Source organism: Pipistrellus kuhlii, unplaced genomic scaffold (assembly GCF_014108245.1).
Source record: "Pipistrellus kuhlii isolate mPipKuh1 unplaced genomic scaffold, mPipKuh1.p scaffold_m20_p_2, whole genome shotgun sequence".
Lineage (NCBI taxonomy): Eukaryota > Metazoa > Chordata > Mammalia > Chiroptera > Vespertilionidae > Pipistrellus > Pipistrellus kuhlii.
The window spans coordinates 85,866,369-85,886,215 of NW_023425515.1; the positions used below are offsets into that span (position 1 = coordinate 85,866,369).

General features: G+C 34.6%; 1 protein-coding gene across 4 annotated transcripts in view; it reads left to right on the forward strand.

The window, feature by feature from the left end:
• The window catches only part of ROBO1 (roundabout guidance receptor 1), a 997,335-nt gene that overhangs the window by 114,117 nt on the left and 863,371 nt on the right, over nucleotides 1-19,847 (forward strand). The window lies entirely within an intron of this gene.

Consider the following 19,847-nt stretch of genomic DNA (forward strand, 5'->3'; position numbering starts at 1 on the left):
CACTTTTTCACCTGTAAAATGGAGTTAATTATTAGATAAAAATGTTTTATAAACAAATCACATATTTTAGGTGTCATTCATTTTGCTGTTCTCAGGACAAACTGAATTATTTTTCTTAGACATGGACATTACTGAACTGTGGATAATTTGGAACTGGTATTCAATAAAACACACATAATATGGTCTTTGATATAAAGAGCTAATGTCTTTCTGTTGTTCAATGTACTCTTCTTAAGTATTTAGGATTTTGATTTTAAAACCAACTCTATTAATATCCTAGGGCATCCATAACAAATTTTTCATCTTAAAACAACAGAAACTTTTCATCTTAAAACAACAGAAAATGATTATCTGACAGTACTGGGGGCAAAAATCCAAAAGCAAGGTGTCCTTCTGTCTTATTCCTCTGGAATCTCTGAGAATCTGTTTCATGCCTAGTTTCTGGTAGCTGCCATCAACCTTAAGCATCCTTGGCTTGAGGCTACATTCCTTCAATCTTTGTGTCTGACTTCATGCAGCTCTTTCTCTGTCTCTTCTCTGTGCATCTCAAATCTTTCTACTGTCTCTTTGTATGGACATCAACCATTGGATTTAGGACTTGCTTTAAATACAGGATGCTTCTAATTTACTTACATCTGCAAAGTCCTTATATCCAAATAAGGCCACATTCATAGATACCAGAATAGGATTTGGACAAGTCTTTCAGGAAACACAATTGAACCCACTATACATAGAAATAAGTTTGCATTCCAAATTAAGTTTGTCTTGAACATTGGTGACCAGACTTCCCGCTTTTGGGGAGGACAGTCCCGCTTTTTAACAATTTGTCCCATGGCGTTTTAAAAGAGTGGCGGATGCGGGACAAATTGTTAAAAAGTGGGACTGTCCCCCCAAAAGCGGGAAGTCTAATCACCTTACAATTTTTACTACCCAATATATTCCCCTAATATTGCTTGATTTCTAGTATTCCTTTAGATTTAGGTGAAATTTACTTTTTCAAGGAGGCTTTCTCTAACGCCTCAACTAGCTTGAGTTTTTCTCTCCTCCTTTCCTTAAGAACCTCACCATCTCCTATAGATTGAAGTGTCTTAAAAATAAGGATCCTTTCTCTCATCAATATATAAAATCCTTAGTTCTAGTCAAAGTACTACAATTAATACATCTGTATTATATGTGAGAGTATAAAGAAGGTGATTTCCAGTTAGAAAAATATTTCATACTGAGGCACAAACCAACAATTATATTTATCATTGGCTAAATCAAGGATTACACTCAGTCCTGGATTAGGACTGTAGAGATGTCAGGCTCTTGAGTTGTTCTAAATTGACTATTTCCTGGGCTTCTCAAAATCTCTAAGTTTCCTAAAAACTAAAAGTATGACATTAAGTAGGACTGAGTAAACTGCTCATGAAGTTGAAGGTAGAGAACTATATATTAGGTCAATTCTGATTAATAGGTTTTCTCTTTGGAAGACAATCCCTATGTACTGGTATTCATTTAGGGAAAAGCTTTTGTTTATTCTTCCTTTTTGAGTACATTTTTAACTGAGACAAAAATACTCAGAATAATATCTAAAATTAAATATATTAGTAGAAAAAAAATTGAAAACTTTGAAATAATATTTTTAGGAGGAGAGAATTTCAAACAATTCTCTAGCTTCCTAATGAACACATCACCATCTTCCCCATGAACATATCACACCTTATATGATTATATGCTAACATAATCTCCTGATAAATTATCAATAATTTTTTGTTTAATAAATCAATTAATTCATAATACATATGATTTTATATAAACTAATCACATGTGTTAAAGCATTAGGTCTTATGAAAGCTAACACTGCCTTTTTATATTTTGTATTTATTTCATATTCTAATTACATAAGTATTTAATATACAACATATAATACATTATATACATAAACAAATGAAGACTGAGATAGTTCTTTGGAGAAAAGATGTACCATACATTAGCACACACAAATATAGAAAAATATGTAATGATCTTTTTAGTAAAGAATTGTAACATAAAATAGAAATTTTATATAAACATTATACTACTGAAAGTATAATAATCAATATCCTCCTGTTAGAATTTCTAAGTCAGTGTTACAAACATTCTCCAGGAAACAAAGAGTAAATTAATGCAAGTGTATTATCAGTGTCCATTAAATTATTGAAGAAAGCTATCCTTAGCAATTTTTAAATTTTCCCTGACAAACATCTGAAACTTGTTTTTTAATTTTATCATAGTTCAGTGTTTTTAGATCCCTCCCCATGTGGAATATTTTCTCTGGATAACCTATTCCAAATGACCAAATTGAAATATACATACACATATATGCATGACATATAGGTACTGACATATTTATATTACTATATTAAGTAAGAAAGAATATATCTAGTTCAAATTGCTTGACTTTGTATAAAAAACACTTCTTACAAAGTAAACTTAGCCAAAATATAATACAAATAACTACTTTTATTAAAAGCTAATGCCCTTAGATAGTATTGGGTTAAATTATATAACTCATTTCCTTCTCACAACAATTATACAAACATTATATTATTTAATAAATAAGAAAACTAAACTTATACCAATCAAGGATACTGCCCAGGAAAGTGCAGTTGTTTTGCAGATTTGAGATTCAAATCTAATTCTAATTTTTACTCCAAATTCATGATTCATATACATATCTATGTTTCCTCTTCATTTTTGTAAAACAAGTGTTTGCTGTCATTCAGTAATTAAAGAAATTGCATAACAGTGTCTCCTCTTGAGCTTTGCTTTGTTTTGGTTTAGTTTGGTTGGTCTGGTTTTTCTTTCCTATAACCCCACCACTACTGTAGCCTCTTACCTAATCAGTTCACTCTTGGTGTTCTGCAATAGAAGCTTCTTACTTCTCATTATTCTATTTGATACCAAAATCAATGTACTCTATATTCTGATGCCAGATTAATCTACCTGTCTTCCATTTTCTGTCACTTATTTTTCCTATTCTATAATTCCAATAACCTTTACCTCCTATCTAAATATATGCCCCATTATTCTTCATCATGAACCCACCATTGTTAATCACAATGATCTCCACATTGCTCCATCTATGTGCACTGAGTGATTTTGTCTTTTGGCAGGTTTTAAAGTAGACTTAAGTACTTTGTTGAGTGACAAATACTTTTCCATAAAATGTAAATGCACACTTTCATTTAGTGTTCACAACGCTGCTATGAAGCAGAAGAAAAGGTCAAGGTAATTAACATTTATTTTACTCTTATATTTCAAATGATCTTTGTTATATTATGTCTTTTAATCTTCAAAATGTCCCAGACTGAAATCAGGGAAGTTCAAGGGCATCCCCAGGCATAGTCACTGAAAGACAGATATAGGTTTAATCAATATCTGTCCAATTTCAGGTTCTTCTTATATCATACTTTCTCCTTGGATGCTGGAACCAATATTAATCTTCTCGTATTTTCCCAGTGTGTCAATGGTTATTTAGGTGCTTAATAAATAAATGAATGACTGTTGTTGTTTTTTTATTACAAACTCTTTCCATTTAGGCTGCACTATTTAGATTTTTCAAATTTTAAAATCTACTTCTTTTATCAAGCTTGGCATCTAAACAAAAGTATTTTTCTTTTAATACATATGACTTACCGCTAAAAAAATTAATATATTAAATTTCTATGAATTAAGGGCAGAATAAGAAGTTGTTAAGAGCATCAAATCTGAGTCAGACTGTTCAAATCCTGTTGCACTGTGATATTCTGCTGGGGCTAACCAGCAGCCCCTGAACCAGGGATGAACAGAGGACTTGATACAGTTTCACAGGAGGAGAGGCCTAAGGGGTTGCCAACTGAAGAAGCCATGCCGCCTCAATTGCCTGCCATGTTAGGCCTTTATTGGGATTTTTGTCTTTAGATACAATCAGTAGGGTGAGTAATCATGGGCGGTTTACATTGTCCTCTGTGCAAAGGCACCTAAAGATTACACATAAGGATTCCAGTAAACTCCCTGGATTTGCATATGCACAGGCATGTTTAGGAAGGGCAAGGAATGAGTAGGGGCGCTGCCTTCCACACTCCCCTAATGAGTAGGGGCGCTGCCTTCCACACTCCATATCTAAGCCAGAATGCAGATAAACAGGGCAGGCAGCCTTCCACACACTTCCTTTTCCTCAGAATGTCCTCACAAGCTTTCCAACCAAGCCTCTTGTGCTCCCCAACAATATTTGAGTCACAACTTCTCTGTGCCTCAGTGTCCTCAAGTGTAAAATGGATAATCATACTACACACTTCGTTGGATTTCTAAAAGGGTTTAGTGTGCAGTTATGATTTACAATTGGTTCAGAATAGTTTCTCACACAATATCAGTTTTTGTTCAATAAATAAAGACCATGCTCAGGACCAGACACTCTAAGAGCTGGGGCTACAAAAGTGAGTAAAATCAGAGTCCTTATTTTTATAAAACATTTATCCTGCCATTTGAATATTACTGTGTTGTATACTGTATATTTGTTTTATGAATTCTAGGCTTGTCTTTTTATCATTCTTTTAAGCTTCTAGAAATACTAAAAAGTCCATATTTTGCTCCCAACAGTACTTAACACAGTGGGAGGCATATGAGGAGATTTTCACAAATCCTTTAGTTGTTTGTGCTTGCACCAAAGCAAAATTGAAGGATTTAGATTCAGGGTTTAATAGAGATTTTCCAGGTCAATATCTGTTATAAAGCTCTCTTCCCTAGGATCCTCTACATCTAGGGACCATGCTATTTCTGGGTTGTTCCTCCCATATCTGAGCAGTTCTCACTTCCTCACAAAGTGGGAACATTTGCCTCAGGTAATTATTGCACTTTTCCCACTAGGGCCCTGTGTCTTCTGTGAGCTGCGCCTTCAAATATTGGGCTGTTTTTATTAGCCATTCAACTTTGGTTTTGGTTTTAGGTAAACTGATTTCCATCCCCTAACCTTTACTCATGTCACATAGTTACTACCCTCCTAATCATTCTAACCAACTCTCTCTTGATATATTCTAAAAAGTTCATGAGATAGTCTGAATCCTAAGAGATGCAGGGCACACTATTTTCAATGCTATTTTCTGAAGGTAGCTATTTACAACAAAATAATATAAATAGTAAAAGTTTATTTCTCTGAGTTAACCAGTAAACCACTGAATTCACATTGTCCTGGCAAACATTAGAGAGATGCCATATGATCACTCATTATTCCACCACCCCTCTTGAGTGTCTAATGTCTGAGATGCTCAGTGACATCCGTGTCCAAGCTATCAATAAAAGACACATGAAAATCTACTTGAATCCACTCTTTGTGAAAACATCAGGCTTCTTGCCTACAGATTTAATACATTATCTAATAGAGGCCATTTTTAATTATAATAATTGAGCTTCATAATATTCTTAAGTGAAACTGGCTCATTGAACTTGTGAAGTGAGCTATATTGATTTTGTCGCCATTAGAATATAAAAGGATGAGCTTATTGGACTTCAGTCAGTGCTATTTGTCTTTCAATAAATCTAAAAGGATTTACACCTGAAATCCACAGGAGAAGAATTATACCATATAAATAGAGGGGACATATAAATTTTTGAACTAAGATATATATGCTCATATGTACAATCACACTTAAAGTGTTTAGACACATGTCTGGTTTCTTTCAAGGCAGATTTAGAATACTAATACTAATTTATTATTGCATGTATTAGCTGCCTCAAAATAAATGTGTATAAAATAACCAGATGAAAAAATTAAAAAGATGAGTGGTTTTCTAGGTATAAAGAGGGACAAGATAAATGGAAAATAGGGAATGACTTACCATGAATTTAGAATTTGTTTTTGGTGTGTAAAAATGATAAAACTGATTGAGGTGATGGTTAATAGTTTTGTATTATAATCAAAGACATTAAGTTGTACACTTTAGGTGAATTGTAAGGTCTATTGATTATATAGAAATTAAATTGTTTTGAAAACAATTTTTAAAAAGCTATAACAAACATTTTTAGGCAAACATCATTTCAACTATTTCATTGTTCCTTTGATAAGGACAATTAAAAATGGATATACAAGTTAATTAATGCTTTTTGGTTTGCTCATTTTGTCTTGTTTTACTTAGGTTAACAAGTTCTTTCACAAGCTATGCTATCATAAAGTCACAACTAAAGTTTATTTTAGGCTCTGCTACAAGGGGGATAACTTTCCAGACAAAAAAAAAAAAAAAAAAAATAAAAAAAAAAAAAAAAAATTATGCTTGTTTCTGTTTAACTGTCTCCCGTTCCTTTAATGGGAAATAGTTTGAATCACTTGAGTAGAGATTTATTTTACTGAAGTTTGATGAAAAGATTTTCACAGGGAATAGACAATAGAAAAAATGCCAGTGTGTAAAAAGCATTCAGAATAGTTCTCTGACTCACAGGAAATAATGTATAAATCAAACAACTTGACATAAAGGACATCCTATACTTTAAAACAAGTCAGATGAATCACAAATTGTTTCTGAGGTATAGGAATAGTTCATCCATGGTGTACTGTATGTCCTATATGCAAATTGTAACCTTGATCACTATTTCAATGGTAACATACTATGCCACAGTTTTGCAATTAATAAATCTTTGCAAGATTTATTAATCTACTCATTCACTCATTCATATAATTTTGAGTCATATATGGCAGGTACAAAAATACAAGATGATTAGGGTGGAGAACCTGTTTTAAAACTGTCAAGCTAACTTCAAACCTATGTCAGATTTTCTAAAGTTATATTGAGGAGATTTTATATTTGAAAAATTATAAATTCCTTATATTGTTTCGCATGTAACTTTGTTTTCATTCTAAAGTTCCTTCATTGATAATTCTATGAAACTGTCTGAAATTACCAGCCTTTTAAAAGATCATGTATATAAATGATATGATGTGTCAACCCATATATTCCTAAGCAATGACTTTTTTAAAACCTACTTTACTACACAAGTAATATAACAAAATATTAAACTTCAAAATATCCAAATTTCTTTATATGTATATTGTTTTTATTGGTACATGTTCTCTTCTAGTGAAGTATATGTAGCTTGCACATATATTTAACCATAAAATGAATACAAGTGTATACTCTACTTTTTTCACTATATCATATACACATAAATATTTTGATATAGCTAGTGTTCAAAATTATCATATTATGCAGTATATTATACTGACTTCAATGATATACCATAATGTATTTACTTAATTTTCATAATTTAATTATAACCTCATTTTTCTTATTATAAATTCTAGTTTTTCCTTAATAAACCAGTCATATATATATATATATATATAATTTGCTTATATTTTGTTATTGATTTAAGTCAAAGTATTCATAATTCTTTTTTTTAATTTTCTGGCCAACCATTCTATATAATAACAGGGTAATATTCAAATTGACTGAACGGTAGAACGATTGTAACACCCACAGCCCCTCACCCTGGCTGTCTCCACCCCTAAGTGGGTCCCCCACATCAGTTGAGGGCAGAGCTGGCTGACAAATCATCTGCCTCTGGATCCAGCTGGCTATACCCTCAATGGTCTCAATCATCCAGTGGGCTGGCTGGACACCATCTTGCATGAATTTGTGTATCTGGCCCTAGTCCTATATAATGAAAGCATGGTATACAAATTGTTCCCTCAACTGGGAGTTCTTCCAGGAGTTCAACCAAGGGGTTGGGCCAGCTGAGGAAAGGGAGAGAAGCCCTGGCTGGTGGCAGGTGGCCTGGGAAGAGAAGGAATATCCGGCCAGCCACTGCCAGCTGCAAGGATCCTTACCAGTGCACAAATTTCATGCACTGGGCTTCTAGTAAAAGATAATTTTCATACATTTAATATATTTTCACACTTCTTTTCAAAATGTATATACATATTTACATTGTCAAAGGATAAACACCAGTATTATAGTACTCTTTCTGTTGTGTAGTGTTTCAGTTCTGCCAACCTGTGTTTTCTGATTAGTAACTGCTGTGAAATGACCTACCTCAAAACTTAGTTTCAAACAACAGCCATTTCATTGTATCTCACAATTTTGTGGGTGAAGAATTAAGGCAGCAGTTAGATGGGGGGTTCTTCTCTTAGCCCAAGTGGTGTCGGCTAGAGCACTTGGTGTTCAGTGGCAGCTGGAAGGATACGATATGGATGAGGGGCCAGACAGCTTCCCTCTCCTTCATGGCAACATGGTAACATGGGGAAGATTGTGCTCAACAGTGCCTCTCTTCTGTTTTCAGGGCCACTCTGGTGGGTCTCTCCAGGAGAACTATCAGACTTCTTTTACGCCAGGCCAGAATCCATGAGGCCAAGATGGGAAATGCCATCCACATCATAGTAGTCCCATATCTGTCATGTTGTCATTTCTGCCCCAATCTATAAAGCAGAAGGTCACACAGGCCAGCCCAAATGTAAGGGAGAGGAAATAGATCCCAGTTTTTGATTGACAAAACAAGTGTTACCTTTTAAGTGCACCTCATGATTTTATGTCAATAAAATATATTTTGGGCTAAAATTTAGTTCCACAAAAATTGTAGTTAGACTAAAAACCTTTTTAAATGTTTTCATTTTAATATAGTTATTTGAAACAATACTTTGTATCTCTAATGAACAAAATATAATTTTATTAATTTATATTGATTTCACTGTAGCTAAATGAAGCCATTGTGCATTAGGTATTTTTTAAATTATTAAATTTAAATATTCTATGGTAACCAAAGCAGATGAAGTTGCTATTTATATTATTGTATATTGGTCATTAAGACATTCTTCCCATTGGGTTTACAAAAGGCTAAATGTAAATTTTCTCATTATTTCCAAAAGATCAGTCCAGTTTTTAAGTGCTTTGTCTGGGGCTTTAGTCTGGTATCTTTTCCAGATCTATAAATATTCTTGACTCGAGGATCATTAGACTTCCATACAAAATGCATCTGGTTTGTCCTAAATATGATATTTTTATGTATAAGTATTTGCTTTATTAGTATAAGTTAATTATGTAATCACATTAGAATACTATTACCTAACTATTTTTAACCATGGAAAGCTTTTCTTCTACTTTGGAGAATGTATGTTAGATGGGTAGTAGATTTTCTAATTAGGCCACATGTTACATAGTAAATTTCAACATATTTGGATATTTTAATTCGGTGTTGCTTTAGAATTACAATATAACAATGGCAAAAACTCTCAACAAATGGGAAATTATGTTAATTTTATCATTCTAAATCTAAATTATTAACATTCCTCATTCCTATTTCCTTATAGCTAGGACCTTTTAAAAGTGATAGATAACTAGAAAGAATGCTAGTTATGTTGTTTTATGAGGTAGGAATTAGAATTTATAAAAGAAACTGGATCTGAAATAGTATTGCATTTGTGGATCAAAATGGATGCTTAATTTCCTTTGTTGTTGTTTTTTTGTTTGTTTTTTGTTTTTGTTTTTTTTGGGGGGTATATAAATGCCATATGTTACTTATAACAGCACTTCCAAGAAAAAAATATATAAAAACTAAAATCATTACTAATGCAGCTTTAGTAATTTTCCAGTATTTTTCATTGTTCATAAGTAGAATTAGACCAATAATGAATTTACAATAGTTTGCTATTTTCTCTATGTGCCAGAATCTGGGTCATGGTACTTTATTTTATTGTTTTATTCCTATTAACACCTTATGCATTTTCTATTTCTTTTCAAATTAATGAATTGAATGTAGAAATGAATTACATATATGGTATTTCTTAAATACAGATTACTTTATTGTGGATTTATTATTAAAATGTACATAATGTTCTATTGTCTGAAGCATGGAACAGACTGTCGAATCCCAGAGGGAAGTTGAAGGTGGGTGGCTGTGTGGGAAGAGATTAACCAAAGAGCATGTATGCATATAAGCATAACCCATGGTCTCAGATAATAGGGTGGTGGAGACCTAGGGTGGGTTGTGGGGATAGGCTATAAGGGATCAATGGGAGAAAAAGGGATATATGTAATACTTTCAAAAATAAAGAGTTTTTAAAAATGAAATTAAAAAAATAAGTGGCTCAGTTGATTAAGCATCTTCTCATCCATGCACCCAAACATTACCAGTTTGATTCCTGATTAGGGCACATGCCCAGGTTATGGGCTTGATCCCTGGTAGGGGGTGTGGAGGAGGCAGCTGATTGATTTTACACTCTCACACATATGTTTCTGTCTCTCTCATTCTTTCCTTCTCACTGTCTAAATATTAATTTTAAAAATATTATTAAAAAATAAGTGGGAGAATAGACTTGTTAAACCTCAATGAAATTTTATCTGTTGTATATTCACCCTTGTCTTCTATCTCACATAATCCCTCATCAGGACTAATTTTATTTAATCTGTTGTCAACACCTATAGTAAGTTAGATGTAATACAAGGAACTTCTGAGTCACACACTTAACTTCTAAAAATAATTTATATTCTTATTTTATGTAGGTAATAACTATTTAAATAGCTTCTTCTATGGTCATAAATTTAGTGCAAGATATGCATAGATTGATAAATTATGTTTTCAAGATGAATGTGCTTGTATTAATTAAGCAACTACAAAGGAAATAAATAAGTAAAGCATTTTTAGGAGATAAGTGAACATAGGGTAATATATTAAGTATCCTATCTAATAAAAGAGTAATATATAAATTAACTATCAATCCGCTATGCCCACAAACTATACCCACCAGCCAATCAGGAGCAAGTATGCAAATTAACCCCAACCAAGATGGCTGTGGCCACAGAGTGAGCAGGATGGAGGTTTGTGTTTCCCCAGCGATGAAGGAAACCAAACTTTCCACACACCTTGGTAAGCCCATGCCTCCATTCAAGGCTACAAAGTTTATAAAAGACAAATAAATCCCAACAAAATTGGTGGCAGCCATGGAGCTGGAGAAAGCGGGAGGCTAGGGTTGCCCCTGGCAATGGAGAAAACCAAGCTTCTGCAGCCCTGTCCTGTCTTGGAGAGGGTGCAGGCTGGGCTGAGGGAAACCCCACTCCCATGTACAAATTTTGTGCACTGGGCCTCTAGTATATGTATGTTCACTGATTGTTAAAGTATAATTCGGATATATATTGATAATAATCTAATTCACAGAATACCAACATAATCATAGGTGGACTAATTAAATATCATCACCTAAAAAACCTTTACTAAATTAATAAAGTTTTAGGTGGTTTTATAAGAATTACAATAATATAAATTTTAGCTTTTAGGTAAGATATTTTATTTAAACTTATCATTGTTTTCCTAATAAACATAGTATAAAGAAGGATTTGTTAGAGTTGTAATTTGAATTTTTTTTTTAAAGTTTAATTAACAAAATTTTACTTCTGATGTGATAAAAATAATGATGAGGACTATAGTAGCCTTTCCAAATAAAATATATTAAGGAAAAAGTGGTACCTATGTAATACTTTCACAAGAAAGATTTTTAAAAATAAATAAACTATATTATGATTAGTTATTATTAATTATTATTATTAATTTAATTCTTAGTCCATTTGGCCTGCTGCAACAAAATGATATAGACTTGTTGGCTTATAAGCAATAGGAATTTATTTCTCACAGTCTTGAGGCTGGGAAGTCCAAAATCAAAGTACCAGACAATTTAGTGGTTCTGATTAGAACCACTTCATTATAGACAGCAATTTTCTTACTGTGATTTCACATGATGGAAGGGGCAATGGAGCTCTTTGTGTTTTTTATGTTTATTTTTGTAAGGGCACTAATCCCACTTACGAAATTAGAGCCATCATGACCTAATCACATCTCAACTACCCCACCTCCTTATTACCATTACCTCAGGATCAGAATTGCAGCATAAACATGCAGTCCTTTGCAGGCACTGAACACATTTCCAAGGACTTTTCTCTTATTAACTTATTTAATATTTTTAACAACCTTCTAAATTATTTTTAATGGATGATTAAGTAAAATTAAGTAACTATTCCATAATCAAAAATCTAATAATTGTTAGAGCAATGATTCAAACCCAATAATTTGCTAAACTTATTAGAAGGTTGATCTGGCATAGTACAGTAAACTAAGAAGATAGGTCCTCTAATAATTGTATTTACAAAATTGATATCCATTTTGAGATATTTTGATTTTAATTTCTTTGTAATAACAAGATATGCAACTTTGTAACTAAATATTTCTGTATATCATTATTAATAATTTTCATTATTCCCTTAATATTTCTAGAAATGACCTTTTAAATCATTTTTGAAACTCACTTCAAAATTTTTTTCCAGAAAGTCTTTATATAGATTAATGAACAATATATGAGATATTATGCATCCTAAAATCTTTGTCAAAAACCGATTATTTCTACTTTAAAAATATTCACTTTTATAAATGAAAATAGTCTCTGTATCTTTAGTATGTATTTTGATAACTAATATGTATCAAATTTTTAAATATCTTTACCATATTACTCTGGCAAATTCAATGTGTCATTTTTCCTATATATTTTTAAATTAGGTCTTTTTTTAATTGGTTAGTTGTATATATATATATATATATATATATATATACACACACACACACACACACACACACACACATATATATATATATATATATATATATATATATATACACGCACACACACACATATGTACTAGAGATCCAGTGCACAAAATTTATGCACTGGGGGGCTGTCCCTCAGCCCAGTCTGCACCCTCTCCAATCTAGGACCCCTCGGACATCCCTCTCACAATCTGGGACTGCTGGCTTCTAACTGCTCACTTGCCTGACTGCCTGATTTCCCCTTACCACTTTGCCTGACAGCCTGATCATTCCCTAACCTCTCCCCTGCCATCCTGATTAACACTTAACTGCTCCCCTACCAGCCTGACCTTGCCCCCAACTGCCCTCCCCTGTTGACCTGATCTTGCCCGCAACTGCCCTTTACTGCAGACCTGATCTCACCCCCAACTGCCCTCCTCTGCCAGACAATTTGGTTCTAATTCGTTGGTTTCTATGCCAGTCAGAATCAAAAGCTCTGCCTCCTAGTCAACCATTTGCTCCTTGCAATTCACCTGTTTTGGATCTTACAGATCAGTTTCTATGCCAGTCAGCATCTCCAGGCCTATCTCAGGGCCAGATCATAGGAGTGGGATTGATTAGCAGCCACCCCAGGCTGCTGAGCAGCTGCTGAATTGCTGACATCTGGGGGAGAGAGAGAGGCTTGGGTGCTGGTGAGGCTGGGAGAGAGAAGCAGGGTCTAATCACTCTGCTTCTCTACCTGGGCCTTACCATCAGCCACTGCTGCTACTGATCAGCCCCACCTCTCTCTCTCTCTGAGAGGTCAGCAGTTCAGCCAGATCACCTGCTGCACATGCAGCCCGGTTATGGCCACGCCTCCTGGTTTTTGCAGATGTGACAGACCCGGGTTTTTTTATATTAGGATATTTCTTAGGTATATATATATATATATATATATATATATATATATATATATATATATATATATATATTTAGTTTCTTTTTGTTCTGTCTTCTTTTTTTTTTATCACAATAAAGATTTAATCTCTACTGCTTATTTTTGAAGACTTTTATCTCAGTAGTCCTGTGGATATATGATACCATCATAGCAAAAATTCTTTTTGAGTATATAGAACTTAAAATATATCTAGCCCCTTATACATTCTTTTTCAGAGTAGATCATTTTTCCACATCATTCGCGTTCACTATTGTATAACAAAGCAAGCTTAGGAGAAAGTACGAGGACAATTGCCTTTGTATCTTGGAAGGAACATTCTTAGGCAAAATATTTGCAGTGCCTTACACCCTCTCCAAGTTCTGGTTGTGTAGTCAGCTCTATTTCTCTATCCATTACCATTTCCTTCACTTCAATGCTGATTAAATTTCATCATGATGACAACATATCTATCTTGTATTGTGCCTATCTTTGGCTGTCTTCCTCCCATTCACTTTCACCTTCTTCTATGTGTAAACAAATAAACAAAACAAGACTGCCTCCAACTATAAATAAGATGTGAGGATTATTTTTGTTTTTTTGTTCTTTTTTAGTCTCTGAAGCCTCTTAAATCCTAGAATTACCTAGTTAATCTCTTTTCTACATGAATAAACAAATGTAAAATAAGCATAATTCAGTTGTTTCTTAAGGCTACATTGTGAACCAGTTTAGAGCTGACCTTTACCTTCTGCTGCTTTCCTGGGATAATTCCCACTGCCCTTTCTATGTGGAAGACAGTGTGAGTGTTCTAACACTGTGCTGACAGCATCTGGAACAAAGATCTTACCTGGGAGGATAGGGAATAGAGAAGGCAAACACACACACACACACACACACACACACACACACACAGAAGTTTCCATTGGTTTAATCTCTCACAATGATCTTCACAAAAAAAGTCTTATTTTTAAGTGAAACTAGCATCTATAATTGATAACACCACAGTAAAAATGGGTTATATAATTTAATTATTCATTTTAAATTAGGTAAAACAATTACATTGTGAAATTTTCAATTGATGAATGTCAATTATACAAAGTATTATGTGCTCCCAAATATTAATATGTTTTTGGCTGTATGACTTTAACATCATGTGAAGAATCAATTGGTCTTCTCTGATTTTAAAAAAATAAAATTTATCATTAGTGTTGCAATTTGTGAATTTATGTTTTGAAAATCTAGGCACCCAGCGTAAGTACTTGAAGTTAAAGTCTTTGGAATAGAAATATACTAAGCCATTATTTATAGGATATGATAAAATATTAACTCTGGGAAATAGAAAATATGTTTACTTGGAGAGAAAGATGTATAGGTAAAAGAGAGAGGGGAGTTGGAAAGGAGGGAGGAAGAAAGGAAGAAAAAATGTGTCAGGAACTCCTCTAAAATACTAGTTCTTTGTGGCATTTGCAGGGGGTGGAGTAATATTTAGAAGTTTGAGATTGTAAATATTCAGAGAAGAGTATATCACAAGGATTAAAATAGCATATAAATTTGGTATAAAAACTAACTATAGCAAATATTTATTTAATAAATATTTATTGCTTACTAGTGGTTAGACATAATTTTCTAAGTCTGGCACAGAGTAAGAAATCAATCTTAAGTTAGTACTAGAAGTAGCTGTAACTGTTTTAGGTAGAGGGAACTTCACATCTGTTCTTTTGTATTGCTTATAGAATAATCTTAGTGTACTTTGTACAATTGATACCGAATTTTTTTTTTACTGAAATCCGGATTCTTTGTCCACCAGAACTGAAGAATAAATCCATGGACAGAAAGTGGTATAGCAAAGGTGGAGATTATTAAAAAACAAAACAAACAAAAAAAAAAAACAAGTACTGACTCCTATGTGGGGAAGGGGAAGAGTCCCACAGAATGGACTCCCATGTGGGAAAGGGTCCCACTGGGTTCCTCTTCCCAAAGGCTTATAAAGGATGCAGATCCTGGATCTTTGATATCACCTCTGATTGGTCACTATTCCCTTAGACTGGTTACTACAGTAACCAATAAGAAATGGTTAAAAAAAAATAGCATAACATATACTACCCTGTTTCCCCGAAAATAAGACAGTGTCTTATATTAATTTTTGCTCCCAAAGATGTGCTAGGTCTTATTTTCAGAGGATGTCTTATTTTTCCATGAAGAAGAATACGGTACACATTTATTGTTAAATGAAAATAAAGAAAATTTATTACCTGTATACGTACGGTAGTACGGTAGTTGTCAACACAAGCCAGACAAACTGTGAATCCTACAGTATCAAGAATTTACTCATTTATTCAATGACAATCATGTCATTACCTTCTGGAACATCATCATAACAATCCAATTCCTGAATTTCCTGGTGAATTTCTTGTGACTCCATTTCTTTCAGAATCAGTGGACTAAATCTCTCATGTTTAGCCTAGGGGGGCCTTATTTTTGGAGGAATGCCTTATATTTCACTCAGAAGGAAATAGCTTATTTTTGGAGGATGTCTTATTTTCGGGGAAACATGGTATTAGAAATAGTGATTATAGCTTTTTTTCTCCTTGAAATTATACAACTCTTACAATGCTGTATCTCTACCTCCAAAAAGTATTCTATTTCTGTGTGCAGAACATTTGGCTGACATTAGTTGAGTTTGGGTAAAATAGTGACACTCTTGTTTTTCAATTGATGTTTTGATGTTTTCACTGAAGTAAGTTAGGTTTGCTGTTAAGTTTACATACTAAGCTAAAGATTAATGAAAAATTCTTAAAATTTCATCATCAAAACTCTTTCCATTAAACCTTTATAAAGAACCAAATACTTAATTGATTGATGACCTTCAGGGCCACCTTATTGTTCTGGTAGATATATTTGAACTTCCAACTAATATCTCATTAAAGTGAGTGTGGTAGAATTTAAAATACATCACACTAAGAGGATCAAACTGATATAAGATGAAGTAGAGTCCTCTGGGTGCTACAGGGGGTGGAGTTCTTATGATATCCAGAGAAAAAGAATTTTTGAGATTTGCACAGGAGAAAGAGTAATTTTTATTTGCATAAAATTACATTTCTGTGTTTTTAAAATCCCATTTCCTTTAGTCCATTCGTAGAAGTGCAGCTGGGGTTTCAGTAAAGCTAGAGCAAAGCCAGTGTTCAGAGTTTTCTTTCCAGGTTGGAGCTGGGTACAGTTCAGCATCAGGCTAGTTACAATCTACCAATCCATTGTGTATGAGTCCACCTGGCTGTGGGCCATGTGGGCAAATGCAGGGAAATGGGAGCAAAAGAGTCCCACAAGTCCAGAGTCACATGAGTCCCAAGAAAGCCAAGAAAATGAGTTTCTTTGTTCAGGGAATTAAGTATCAGCAAATATCCAGGTGCTTGCAGTGCCCAGGCCTATTCTGGCCAATGACCTTTGTTCCCAGGTATAACTGACAGTAGGACCCTTCCCTAGTTACCATATATATATATATATATATATATATATATATATATATATATATGCTGGGTATGTGTCTATTTCCCCTCGTTAGACCCCTGAGGAATGTAAAGTTGTAATTTCCTGGTGAAGTTGTCTAAATGACATCCCTATTTGCTTCTTTTATTTTATTAGTAACTAGTTAATTACAATCAAATTAATAACTAGTTAATTATAACCAAAACTATAAAACTCGTGGTCAGATAGATTTCAACATTTACTCAGGTGATGTTGGAACATGAATTGCAAAAAGAATCTTAAGTTCACGAAGCTTAATACCAACTATAGCTGCTCAGCAGATGGTGCCTGCAGGATCATTGGGAAGGCAGGAAGGTAAGTGTAGTATTATTTTAGTTTCTTTATTTCTGATATATGGATGAAAGCTTAGTTACATGTAATCTTTGGACATTTTAATGTGTGTCATATTTCATATTTAGTAACTATCCTTAAGGCCATATCTATGTAATGACCAATATGAGCTCTTTTTAAAATAATTTAACATAGGCATTGTTAGGGTTGCCTAAGGAGTGACACAGGAGGCCAAAGTGGTAACTGATGGATGTATTAGGTCATCTGGAAATCAGACAGACTGAATCCCAAAGTGGCCCCAGCACCCAAGGATGGGGAGTCAGAGATTTTAAAGGACTGTAGGTAAGTTTCATGGTGGGGAAGTCTCTGGGAGGGTCCAGATCTTGGGAAAGTTTTGAGGAGAAGGATAATGGTCTTAGCAAGTGGAACGTGGTCTTACAGGTAGAATGCAGTTTAAGCAAAAGGAAATGTAGAATGTGAAGTGGTCTAAAGCTCTGTTTTCAGGGGAGAAGGTATCATATATATATATATATATATATATATATATATATATATATATATATATATATTTGATTTTAGAGGGGAAAAAGAGGGAGATAGAGATAGAAATATCAATTATGAGAGAGAATCATTGATTGGCTGCCTTCTGCATACTCCCTACTGGGGATTGAGTCTCCAACCTAAGCATGTGCCCTGACCAAGAATCAAACTGTGACTTCCTGGTTCAAAGGTGGACACTCAACCACTAAGTCAGGCTGGTTGGGCCCAACTCAATTATTTGATCAGATCTAATATTCCAGCCTTTTTATTTTATGGAAAAGGGATGGAGGTAATAGCTTCTATTGTTACTTGGTTGGAGCAAGAGTTGCAGTAGCATGATTTTCTCAAGAAGGTTCGAAAGCAGTCCTGAGGGAAAGATGAAAAATGGCACAAAATACATGGGCCAAAAAATGAGAATGAGGAATATAAATGTTAATGTCCTATGAAGGGAAGTAGCAAGGTATAAAAATTTATATTCTTTAGCCAGTAGTCCCATAAATTTGACTGACGTTGTCTTATCTTTGCAGCCCTTTCTGTTAATTTTTGGATGGCATCCCTGACTAGGCCAGATTGATTGATATAAAAATAATATTCTTCTTCCAGAAAGAGACATAAACTCCCGTTCTTTACAGTTAGGAGATCTAGTCCTTTTTTATTTTGGAGGGTGGAAGCCACTAGTGCATCTATTTGATCCTAAATTTCAACTAAACGTTAGGCTATGACATCTAGGCTTTCTTGTAGGTCCTGGAATGATATTTCAAAATATGATAGAACAGTGGTTAAGCCCCCTAAGCCAGTCCCAATCTCTGCTGAGATACCGAGGGTTATGAGGAGAGGGATTATCTGAACTGCCCTTTTGTGTCAGATATGATGGGTTACAGCACAGGTAAAGCTGATTATTGTGGGCTACATCTACATTGAATGAGAGTACATGTTCCCATCCATATTGGGAGGCAGAGGAAGAAGGATCCCTGATCATGGAGACAAGCTTTAAGGTGTAGAGAGAAGAGGTGGTCTAAAGGGTATAAAGATCCTTTCTCAGTTCCACACCCCAAACAGAGAGAGTAGTTTTCATAGCTGTGAGACTAATCCGTCAACCCCCATAATAGAGACTAAGGAGGAAACAAGTGTCCCAGCAAATTCAGGAAGGGTGGAAAAAGTGGTCCCAGTGTCAATTAAAAAGGAGGTTAGCTTATCTGCCACCACAATCATTACCAGAGACCTGTCCAGTTGATGTTAGTCTGTGGGGCCTTGTCAAGGCCTAGGCAGCTTCAGTCTTTGGTGGCCAGGTCCAGGAGGTCTGAGAGCACCAAACCAGGACCAGAGGGCAGCCTTGCTGCACTGGCTAAGGGGCCAGACTGCAGTCTGATTTCCAGTGGCCTTCCCTTCTGCACCCTGGGCAGGGCGCAGGCAGGGGTCTCTAGTTTTGGCAGGGGTTGGCCCAGTGTGCTTCCTTGATGGACTTGAAGCATGGGCCCACAGGAGGCTTACCCCTGACTTACCCTGGTTGGAGGACTGGCACTTTACTTGGGGTTTGTGATAGCAGTGGCTAGGAGCTTCATTTTGAGTCTCTGCCTTGGCCTGATCTCACTTTTGTTTTTTGCATCCTGGTGTTCTTCATCTTTATTATTAAAGACCTTAAAGGCCAGGCTAATGAGTTTTGTTTTGTTTTGTGTGTGTGTTTTGTTTGTTTGTTTTTGTTTTTGTTTTTTTGTGGGTTTTTTTGTTTTGTTTTTTAGGGGTTTGTGGGCCTGTGTCTATCTTTTGAAGTTTGTGGTATATGTTGGGAGCTGAATGAAATATAAAATGGGTGTTCAGATGAAGGGTTCCCTCTAGGGAGGTGGGATCTAAGGTGATAAATTTCTATAAGGCCTCCATGAGGTGGGAGAGGAAGAGAGCTAGGTTTACCTCAGGGCTGTGAGTGATTTAATTAAGTTTATCATAGTTGGCCACCTTAGGGGAAGGATTTTTGAGTCCGTCAATGAGATAGGTGATCATGTGGCTACAGAGCCAGTGCCCTGGAGAA